Source organism: Haliotis asinina, chromosome 7, assembly GCF_037392515.1.
Source record: "Haliotis asinina isolate JCU_RB_2024 chromosome 7, JCU_Hal_asi_v2, whole genome shotgun sequence".
Classification (NCBI taxonomy): domain Eukaryota; kingdom Metazoa; phylum Mollusca; class Gastropoda; order Lepetellida; family Haliotidae; genus Haliotis; species Haliotis asinina.
Window position 1 is genome coordinate 17671865 of NC_090286.1, and position 12036 is coordinate 17683900.

Sequence of the window (12036 nt, forward strand, 5' to 3'; positions counted from 1 at the left end):
TGGGCCCGATCTCTCTTAGAGCGAATGGATTTTGTCAAGAGAAAGGGGACAAAAGATGTCAAACGTCTTCCATCCGACTTTGAGGCAATAAAAGCAGAGTTTCATGGTCGAGTGGCATCAGTAATCGAAACGCATGGCATCCCAGATGACCTGGTTATTAACTGGGACCAAACAGGCCTTTCTCTCTGGCCTGGGGGTGATTGGACTATGGAAGAAAGAGGATCGAAACAGGTTACGATATCTGGAATGGGGGACAAACGACAAATCACAGCACTTCTAGCCATGACCAAATCAGGACAACTACTGCCTCCTCAACTGATTTACGCTGGGAAAACAGATCGCTGCCACCCCACTGTCAACTTTCCTGCAGATTGGGACATCACCCATACTGACACGCACTGGAGCACTGAAGATTCCATGTTGAGATTTGTTCAAGAAATCATTGACCCGTATGTGACCTCGACCCGTGACGCGCTCGGCCAATCAGCTACTCAGAAAGCTCTGTGCAGTTTTGACGTGTACAAAGCACATCGCACAGAGTCATTAAGAAAAGTTCTAACAGAGAAAAACATCGAAGTTGTTTACGTGCCTGTTTCATGCACAGACAAACTACAACCTCTGGATTTGGCTGTACACAAAAACTTTAAAAATGAACTGAAACATGCGTTTCATGTTTGGTATTCAAGCGAAGTAGTGCATCAGTTAGAGCAACGGGAAGAAGCCGGTGCTGACGACCCAACATCCGCTGTTTCTGTTGACATTAGAACGAGCATTGTGAAACCACTCCACGCGCAATGGATTATCCAGGCCTACGACAACATATCAAAGAGGAAGGATTTAATCCAAATCGGATTCCGCCAAGCTGGACTTTTGGAGTAATTTACTAGTAGCAGGTGACCTGACATTTTTAATACAAGTCGTGTGTATCGTGTGAATCAGAGACACTGAAAATGAATCAACTATTTAATTTGTTTTTATGTATCTGTTTGTTGAATAAATGAAGTGTACTTGTAGTCAAATTACTAGCAATATAAAACGAAAACTCAAGGCTCTTTGTTTGTTTTTAATTTCACAATTTATCATAATTATTCGCGGAGGTTTTATTTTCGCGGATAATTTTTTTGCGCGAAATGCGCGAAAATTAAACCCCCGCGAATAATAATGATTTTACAGTACATGGGAATATGGCAGCAGCATTCCATTCGCAGAGAATTCCACGTGAAGAAAAACATGTCAGGAAAACGTCGAAAACGGCCACTGAAAAACCACAAGTTCTTCGACCAAATAGAATCTGCGCAAGACATTCAAACAGTTATTGCTCTATCAAAGAATTCCAAACAGAAATCGACGAATGCAGACACTAAATTGGATATTAAACCATACCCAATAGTACCAAGACATCTACGAGAAATCAATATATTAATTGTGAAAGTTCTGGGCATAGAAATAATTCAAGGAGACTGCTATGTCACGGCCGAGTATGACTGTCCAAAAGATAGTCCCTATCATATCACAACAGCTTATTTTGAATCTGTTCCTCCCAATCTCATTCAGGACTACATCGATGAAAGCTGGATGGACTTCCATTCACATTTGGACACTGACAATCCTGTACAAACAGATGGATCTCCAATCTATGGATCCAAACGTATGACATTTCCTTTCTACAAAACCAGATTTGGATACCGTGTACCAGCCACATCTTTTGACCAAAAGATGTGTCCATACGAATTTGTACTCCCCTTTCGTGCCTGTGGTGTCCAGGTTGCAATATACTTACAAAAGATACAAGATCTTCTTAATGAACGGTTATTACTATTAACCTCCAGGTAGGTATATTCATGTCGAGTCGTTTCACACTGTTACCTGAAGACACTAGTTGTGAACAAATGACATCAGCCTGATCACCTGAGTTATTTTGCATCACAACAAAATTTTTAGCATTGATCTGATCAACCAATCTCAAAAGTGAAATTGACCGTACTGAAGTACTGAAACGAAACAAACCTATCGCGAAACGAAAACGAAGTACACCGTACGGAAACAAAACAAATCTAACGCAAAATGAAAACGAAGTACACCGTACTGAAACGAAACAAACCTATCGCGAAACGAAAACGAAGTACACTGTACTGAAATGAAACAAACTTATCGCAAAACGAAAGCGAAATACGCCGTACTGTAGTGGACAAACCTTAAAACAACGCGAAACGTAAAAAAACGGAGTGAACAAACGGAACTAAATTGAACCGAAAATCAGCCAAATGTACAGCTTGGACTGATGCTAAATGAACCAAAAATCAAGCGAAGTAAACTCAATTAATCAAAGTAAACAAAAGCCAAAATCAAATGAATTAAAATAAAACAAAATAAAAATCACTAAACAAATTACAGACAGACAGACTGTTTGTCTAACCAAATTAAAGGTGTCCAAATTAGTACATAACAAAGGGTTCTAAACGAAATGTACTTGTATGAGCTCAGTGAACACATGCACTTGTTAAATGCACAAGCACATGTATATATGTTTACTTATACCTAACATTTCTCTCCTAACAGGAGAAAAGTACTTCCTCAATTACATTGCCCATGCTTGATATTCCAGGTTTTTACTTTAATACATATGTCACATTTTACCAATAGACAATTTATTTTCAGGGCAAAATTTCCTTATGTACATATTCTACACAAATCAAAATAAATTACATGTACATCGTTGCCACTAACTCTCATTTGTTTTGTATTTTTCATACAAATCATCTGTCTGCATGGGATAATGGACAAGTCAACTCCAAAAATTAGGATGTGGAACCAGCACACCTAGCCAAGACAAGCCAGATTCCACATCCTGACACCCTGACAACAGCAAAAAGAACCTGTGCCCCTGTATCAGAGAGAAACAATAATATATTTAACTGTCATTTATTATTCTAACATTATGATGCAACTGTCCATCAACTAAAGTTTTACCATTGTCCATATTTTCTTTTGTACAAGTTTGGGGGCCAAACTTTTTCAGACAGAGAGGAAGTTATCATGAAATGGTAATTCATACCAAAATCCTTTATTAATTGTAACCAGTACAAGCAATATATTAGCATTCAAATATTAACAAAATATGAATATAGAATATTACTTTCATCATGTATCAGTAATAGCTTAGACAAGACTCCTCTCAAAAGTAGTAAAGCTTACCTCACAGACATTTTATTGAAAAAGGTATAAGTTATGACCACACAATTTCATGGTTAAAAGCCTAGCCTGAGGTAATCAGAACACCACTGTAAGACAAACCATTCACTAAGACAAGGGTTATGTCTAGAAAGGTTAATAAACTGCTTTGATGAGGTAAACATGCTATCACCTACAGTAAAATAACATTATGCAAACACCAGTTAAGGGTCGTTAAAGATCCAGCCCAGAGTAAGCAATCAAGCATCCAGTAAATGTGCCAACAAGATTAATGTCACTTAGATAATAGGATTAAAAGATTAAGTATTCCCCCTGTCTGGTCACTGAAGTTGTAATGGTAGGACACACCCCATTTTGTTTATTCTGTATTTCATTGGCTATTGTAGGTTACACCCATTTTTGTATCAGTCAGCAAATCAGAATCTTTGTATTGTTTAAATTGTAGTTAAATAGTCTCCAACTTCATTTGTCCATCAGTAGGGTTTAGACTCCCAACACAGGTCAGCTCTAGCCCTCAGCCCAGAGGGTTGTACTGACTCTCTGTGGCCACCCTTGTTACTCCATCTCTTGTAAATAAAATTGTAATTAGCTTCTTGTGACTTCAGACTCTTTGCTGAGTTAATTCCCCCAAGCAAACCAGCACGCCAGTTAGATAAGGGAGCTCATTGGTACCCTCACTTGGACCCGAGATCCATATCATAACAGAGCAGTCACACAATGTAAACAAGACTCACCAAAAGATGACATATCCCAATGGCCCCCACATGTTTGAAAGGATAAATCATCTGACAGTTACTTGATGACTTTTAGATTAAGTTTAGGTGCTGACTGGTATATCTACCAAGTTTTTGCATAAAAGTATTGAACAGCTTTTGAGTTCTGCACCGGAAACAAAAGCCCATCCCTCCATTTTGAGACTAAGTTTGAAATGTTTCCATGTAAACCCAGAAAATACTCAATCATAACAACCTGTAAATAGCAAAAGGCACCACTCTAGGGTCTGATTGATATATCTACCAATTATTGCAGAAAAATATTGAACACTTTTTGAGTTATACTCCAGAAATAAGCCCACCCCACCATTAACTAAGACCAGAACTTCCACGATCATACAATTTGGCGCATCGTTCAGCTCTGTTTCTCCACAGGCAAACATCGTTGAAGACCAGGCAGAATCTGGACTCATCTGTGAACAGAACATTGCTACACCGATTGACCCTTCAGTTTCGGCTCAGTTGAGTCTTTGTTGTCAATGATGTACAGGAAGTGGGATACGTTGCACAGGTCTTCTGGACCTCAGACCTTCAGCATGAAGTCTGTTCCTTACAGTCTGGGTAGAAACTCTGTTTGCTGCAACTCTCTGGAGGTCATTCTGGCTCTTTCTCCTGGCCAAGGTGCACAAACATCGGTCCTCACAAGGAGGTGTCACCCTTGGACGACCAATGCATGGTCTCTCGGTCGTCAGTCCCGCTTGACGGTAATGAGACATTGCCCAGGAGATGATGCTGCGATGAACATTAAAGTGATTTGCAACAGCACTCTAGGTCTGTACCTCCCTGTACCATTCTAACAATTTGAGCAACCTCAAATGCAGTCAGGTGACGTCTGGCCATTTCTCAAATGTTTCTGTGAACCATCTGTCCTTGCTGGCAGTTTTTAAACAGAGTGCATGTCCAAAGTGTGGAGCACATGAATGCCACGCATTTCGCACATGGATTTTGAGGGTGGTTGTGTTCACATGTTGTTAACAATCTTGTTGGAAAACCAACATGGAAAAGACTTCAGGTGCAACATTAGTAGGAAATTTTCCGACCTAGATTATGTGTTCATGAATAACTATCTCAACCAATGAAGATATTACATACTCAATAATACATGTTGCTGAACTTTTTGTGAGGAGTATGTATGAAACTTCAGTTTTCCCCACCATGATTTTGTCCTTGTTCAACTTTATCCCTTTCTCTCTACATCTGTTGAGAAGAGATTTCAACTTTCTATCATGGCCATTGTTACGGTTCAGAATTTACTGTGACAACAATGTAAGAAATCCCCTTGTGAACCAGAAAAACAGAACAAAGACAAGTTGTTTACGTTCAAATTCTGTTATTATTATACCACGAGAGCAAGGTATACAAAGCCACAAATCAATATAACAATGCAGATTTCAGGTACAATTCAAGAGAGACAAAGTCTAAGTCAATGGGTCACAAAATACAATATAGCAAACTCACCTGCATGTCCTGAAGTCTTAACCGGGGAAAAGCTCTTTTGGCCAGAAAACTTTACATTACCCGGAGACTTAAAAGAACTCTTGTGAGTCAAACAATAATCATCTGCCAACATTGCTGCCTTATGTAAGTCATCAACATTTGTTCATCCAAATAAGTATTAGTTCTATTTCTCTCGCTATTTCTTTCTCCATCTCAAACTTTTTCAATTCCCTTTCTTCTTTTTCTCTTTCCTTCTCCATCTCAAGCTTTTTCATTTCCAACTCTTTTTCTTTTTCTATTTCCAACCTTTTCAATTCTAATTTTTTAATTTCCAACAGGTTTGAAGATTCCTCTGGCACCATTTCCAAAACATCATCTTCAAAACATCCCTCATCAATATAATGATTTAACACAATTTTCAAAATCTGAAATTTCCTCATTGCAGGTTTGGCATCAAGTTTGAGACGTGAAGAAATCTGCAATAAGTCTGATTTCCTCGACTGACTAATTGTCTCAGAGTCAGGGGACAATACAAACTTCTCAAGTTCAAACACCATTTTGCTGGTTCCACAATTACCCTGTTGCAAAACTGCAGAAATTTGAAATAAATTTCACAAAAAGGTCTCAAATGTCAAATGAATTCAATCCTGGATGAGCCCCCAATTTTGTTACGGTTCAGAATTTACTGTGACAACAATGTAAGAAATCCCCTTGTGAACCAGAAAAACAGAACAAAGACAAGTTGTTTACGTTCAAATTCTGTTATTATTATACCACAACAGCAAGGTATACAAAGTCACAAGTCAATATAACAATGCAGATTTCAGGTACAATTCAAGAGAAACAAAATCTAAGTCAATGGGTCACAAAATACAATATAGCAAACTCACCAAAGTCTTGGCGTGAGACAGAATCAACTATGGCAGAATGTCAACACAGTGATCGGTGCAACAGCAGATAATGTAGATTCAGGTGTTGGTGGGTTTTGATGATCAAGTGTGGCAGAGATGTAACCATGAATGAGTGTAAGTGTCACTCTCAACACGGCAACCAGCCTTTATATAGATATTTGGGCATTTCCCGAAAGTTCGGGCACAAACGAACACCGTCAACACTGTAGAATGGTCTCGAATAAGCCTCTCGGAAGTAATCACATCGAAAACTAAGAGCAGATAAATTCCGGAAAACCAGAATGCTAAAAGTGTTGACCAGCTATTAAAACGAAATGTGACCCATCATATTTACTATTCAAAACACTAAACATTGTGACCCAATAATAATTATTACTGAATTAATAACAAAATACACAGAAAATACATACTCGTAACACCATCAAGTGCTTCTTCAAATGTATCACCAACACCGAAAACCAACATGTCATCATGTATTGCCCTTGTAGTAGTTGTACCTTGTAAACCTGAAATTCTTCTGGGGCTGGGGCTGGGCCTGGGCCTGGGCCTGGGTCTGGAGCTATCCTGCATGGCATTCTTTTCCAATGGTACTGACCCCATGGTGTGTCAAAGGTAGTCAGCATACTACTCTCATCATCCAAACTAACATGCCAAAACCTATTCCTAGCATCAAAAACTGTAAATACCTTGGCTTCTGATAAGTCTGGTAACAAGTCATCAGTACTTGGGGGTAGATAATGGTTCCTCTTCAATGCTTTGTTTAACTGCTTTGGATCAAGACAAACTCTGATCTTCCCACGTTCCCACTTGGTTTCATCACAATAACCATAGCTGAAATCCAATCGAAAGGGACGAACACTTGTTCAATAATTCCCATACCCTAAAGTCGCTTGAGTTCAGACTTTCACAAGAACCAATAACAGGCATACAACTGCATGACATAGTACAGGCCCTGTTGGCACTTAGCATAGATTCTGTCTGCATTCTTGTTTCAGTTGAGCTTAACGTCTACAGCTGTTCCCAAATACTTGTAGTCTGACACGAGTATTATAAAGTGTTTTTAAAGTTTGTGGTGCTGTATTCTAAAGGTAGGCCACTGTCCTTTTATGCTAGTTAAGACCCCACCAGTGACAGGATATATAACTTGATGACAGTTTGTATGGCTACTACCCCCTGTGCTTTCGGCAACTTATAGATCATATTTATTATACCATGCCGTAGGGAACATGTTTTCGAGGGAACCATGTTTTCAGGATATTTCTTTTCCTGTAATTTCTTGCATACAGTGAGATGACAGCGCCACCTGAAAACACCGTCTCATGAGTAGAAGCTTCTGTCGCAATCGGAACACAAAATGTTTGAAATGTTCAGCTTTGACGGAAGTAGTGTAGTAAATTTCAGTCATAGTTCTAAAATTCTACCCTAGAACGTAATGCACTTGAGAACCTTCATAAATGTGATCATAACTTTTGAAATAATGCTTGCAACTTGTCAAGCATACCATCGTCTGATCGATCGAAAAGCCAAACATAAATATCACGTGACTTGAATGGAATGTTGCTGAGTTAATAAAAAAAAAACATTGTACACTGTATTGGTCATCTCATACATGTTTTTTTTTTCATACTGCAGAATTCGTACCAGGCTGGTGACCTCTGGATTCATTTAAAATACTACTGTGATGTTACAATACCGCGCAGACATGACACATTTTATTGTCCCTGCCATGGCGTGCCATGCAGACAGAGGAATGAATGAGCAAATGATTGAATAACTAATAATTACATGTAAATATGTGTATTATAATCAATTTTCACAAAAACAAACATTCAAATAATCAAGAAAGAAATTACCAGTTTTCTTGGCTTTTAATCAAAATGTATTTGTTGATTCCTATGGAGAAGAATGCAACACATGCGCTTCCACACAAGAGCGTGATCCCGCGCAATAACGAGTAACCCGAAAACATTGTACGTCACTTCTAGCACTTGTGCTTGCGGACAAGACACGAAATGTATGTTGCATTGGAAACCAGCGGATGACAGATGATTCGAACAATAAATTTATGAAAGGTGAGGTGGTATTTATTTACGGAATTACAGTTTTGATAATCTACTGATACACAGTAATGTACAGTGGGTAAGAGTATTCCGGATCACTGCCATGTAAATTAACCCCTAGAAACAGTAAATCTCGAAGGATTTCTTCACTCAATCTCTCATTTTAAAGCCGAGACATTGCTCTTTAAGGTGATATATTTTGTTTTACTTGATCTGAACCAGAAGTTTACTTTCGTGCCCTGTAACGAGGATACCTATCATCACGTAATTTGTCGTTGGCACATCAGGAAAAGGTAACTCTAGCGGAATGGCCCGTCTATAATAAGACTAGAATTATCATTAACACTCCATTGCATGCATATACTTTTCACCTGTAAAAAGCAACAAAAATCTTCTCTACATCTGCCATATTTTTGGAGAAATGAGCAATTTATGGAACCACATGTTTAAGTCAGTTCCAGATCACCAGAAAATAGGGATCACCTCAAGACTGCCAACCGCCAAAAAATGTTAATTACTGTTGAAATAAAGTAATTAGTTTCACGATCTTACTTTGGTTGCCTTTATTTAAAATATATTCTCACTCAAGGGTCTGTCTTAGATGTTCTTTGCACAGAGTAGATACATAAAACGCTTTGGTCTTCATTTCGCCAAAACGTAATTTGCGGTACAGAACTGTTTGTCAGGTAAAAGGTTATGAATATTGGAAATAACCAACTTGACATTGCTTTGGGGTTGAAACTGTTTTGTTTTGTTTTCAAGTCATATTATTCTTTTATTTTTAATAACTTGATGCATTTAAGTAAGGTACAACTCACTACAAGTGCCAAGCAGTTTTACAGGGTCATTCAGGCAAATTCTTTATGTAGGTGGCAGTGTGTTTGCTGAGCCAGCTGGAGAACCCGCTCCACGTTTTCTCCATTGGCCTGTTGCACCGGCAGAGAAAGGAGGAGGCATGGTCATACTATGTCATTACGTTATTAACCACAGCAACAGAAAGTGACCGTTTATGACAACCAAAAATACCCTATTACTTATATAATAACCTTGACCTTATAGTAACCTTTTTAGGGTTTATATGTGGCCTCGGATAATTATAATACCTAGAATTGTTGTTGGGGAATTAGCTTGGGACCGCACACCTTCAAAATAACCAAGAGAAGCATCAATTAGTGGCCAGTCTTTATTCGGTGCATTTCATGAGTAATCACATAATAAAACATTAGCAATATTTCAAACTTGTACAAATAATACATATGAAAGCCATGTGAATTAACAAACACACAAACCTAATTGACAAAATACTTTACAATAAACAATTACAAGGATTACACAGAGGTGAAGACAGCGCAGTTGACAAATAAGCATAGAGACTGATGAGGTAACGTTTTAGTAAGATAAGTAATACATGTGTTATCAATAACTAAAATAATCTTGTTTATGGAGGTCGTAAATGATAGGGAACACAACTTCAAGGGCGCAATATAAATACACAAATAATATACACGTCAGTGTGCTAGTTGAATCATGTGACCACATCTTTACATCTAGACTATCGTGGGATACAAAAAATCATATGTCAAACATCATGTTATTGAAAGTGTTCTTAAAGCTTAACACACAATGCTAATTATCTTACAACCTGGAAAATGATGATCACCAGTAACAGATACAGCATTCAGTATTCTCGTTTTGGAGGAAAATATACAAAATGTATCGTTTAGTTCTATTCTATAAACTCAGAAATATTTATGTAAGACCGAGGAAACTGTGGCTTATTTTAGACCTATGATACTTATGCCAGCAGAAGCAATGAGGATGGAGTAGACCCGAGCTATAGTTTGTTTCATTTTTAAACACAAGAAGATACACACCCATAATGAGTTCAAATAGGCTGATATTAATAGATTATGCTCGTTAGCTTTACAATCAGTAACTGATGATGTGATGTTAAAAAGCTCATGACTAAATAGAGCGTTAAAGGTTCTGAAAAAAATGGGTTATTTTGCCACGATAGTTGTACTTTACAAGTTAAAGTCGCATGTAAAAGTCACGACAAAATACTATATATCAATACTAAAGAGATCAGTACCATAAACCACTTATGTATTAACCCCAAGAAAATATTTTCAGCCCACATTGGAACACGGAATCATGATTCTGGAGTATGTTGTTATGAGCAGCTAGTGTTAAAACCATCTACCAAGCAGATGTTGTTATCAACTGCAATGTTTGTTAATTATTCGTAGATCAAACATTATGAATGTTGTTAACGCATCTATTTAATTAAATGTGTGTTACTGTTTGACAGAGACCCCTGTTGCCCCAAACGATACCAATAACCGAACACTGCCTCGTTATGTCACGTAACGGCAGAGTGTTCCTTTTGCGATATTTCTAAAGTCAATCAGGACCGAATTAATTTCATATTTTGGTGTAAGTAACATGAAACATTGCTCAGTCAGAAATTGCCCTCAGGTGCTTCAGATATATTTTTGCGGAGGCGCATGCAGTTGATTTTTCGTTCGTGTTCCAGAACTGCCCTACGCACTGTACATGATCATCTCTTGCATCATTACCCCGAAAACATGTTACACCATGGTAGTAATTTAGTATGCCCAAGTGATTAAATATACCACCTTAGACTGTCATTTATCTATAGTGATTACCGAATAAGCTTTGACTATTACAAAATAACAGGTTTTTTTATGTCCACACCCCTCTCACTCCCCTCCTCTACCAGGTATCCATTTCACTGTAATATTTCATCAAATTGTTTCACTTTCATTTTAGCAGAGACCATAATATCTACTATATCGTCTCTGATTTAAGGTCCCATTAACCAGTAAAAGCACTGACCGGGACAATTGCTAAAAACTTTCAGTATGAAATTCGCACTTATTTAGCTGACCCAAATGGGAATGTGTCTAGTGTCGTGTCAAGTAAATGAATGTTGTTTGAGGTGTTTATAGTTATTTACCTTTACTAAAGCAAGTACACGTTCCTTTCCAGCGCGTAACAGGTTCGCCACAGACGTTGGTAAGTTGCGTCCCAGGATATGACTGTTGAGTAGCGTCTAGAACTGTGAAAACGAATCCACAATTTCGTAAAACCCTATTCCTGCGATACTGCTCCGGGTTAAACTAAAAGCTTACGGCGATCAATGTGCGGAATGTGATTTTGTTTATGTTAAGATAAGAATGCTGATAATAATTATAACAAAGGTATTGATAATAATTATAACAAAGGTATACGACTAAATTAGTCGTTGTTGTTGTATGCATGATGACCATTCCAAAACATTTGATGAATTAATATTACGAATACTAGATGCTATGAAGGACTGTTGAGCTATGTTTTTATAAAGACTTAGTAATCTGAAGCGGCGTTCAGATGGAAGTAGTTGGTGAGATAAAATATGGGTACTGTCAATTCTAATTTTAGTCGCCTTTTTGACAATCTGGGAATGTACTCGAGTAATTTTGCTAGCAGAAATAACAAATAACAAAATAGAAAAGTTATTAAGCGGAGAAGAAAATAAAGTCCTTGTTGGCCTTTTTGTACATATGATCGATGTGTTTTGAACACGAAAGTTTTGAATCTGTGAAAAGCACCTACTTCAGCTTCTGTTTCTAGGTTGGCACAAGATGAATAGCGTTATGA

At 37.8% G+C, this 12036-nt stretch overlaps 1 protein-coding gene across 2 annotated transcripts in view; it reads right to left on the reverse strand.

Annotated features, from left to right (window-relative positions):
- LOC137291111 (palmitoyltransferase ZDHHC21-like) overlaps positions 1 to 11489 on the reverse strand; it is a 312776-nt gene extending 301287 nt beyond the window's left edge. For both annotated transcript variants that reach the window (XR_010957245.1, XM_067822392.1), the window contains exon 1: positions 11354 to 11489. The gene's annotated coding sequence lies outside the window, so the exon portion shown is untranslated. The remainder of the gene's footprint in view (positions 1 to 11353) is intronic.
- Positions 11490 to 12036: the final 547 nt, after the last annotated feature.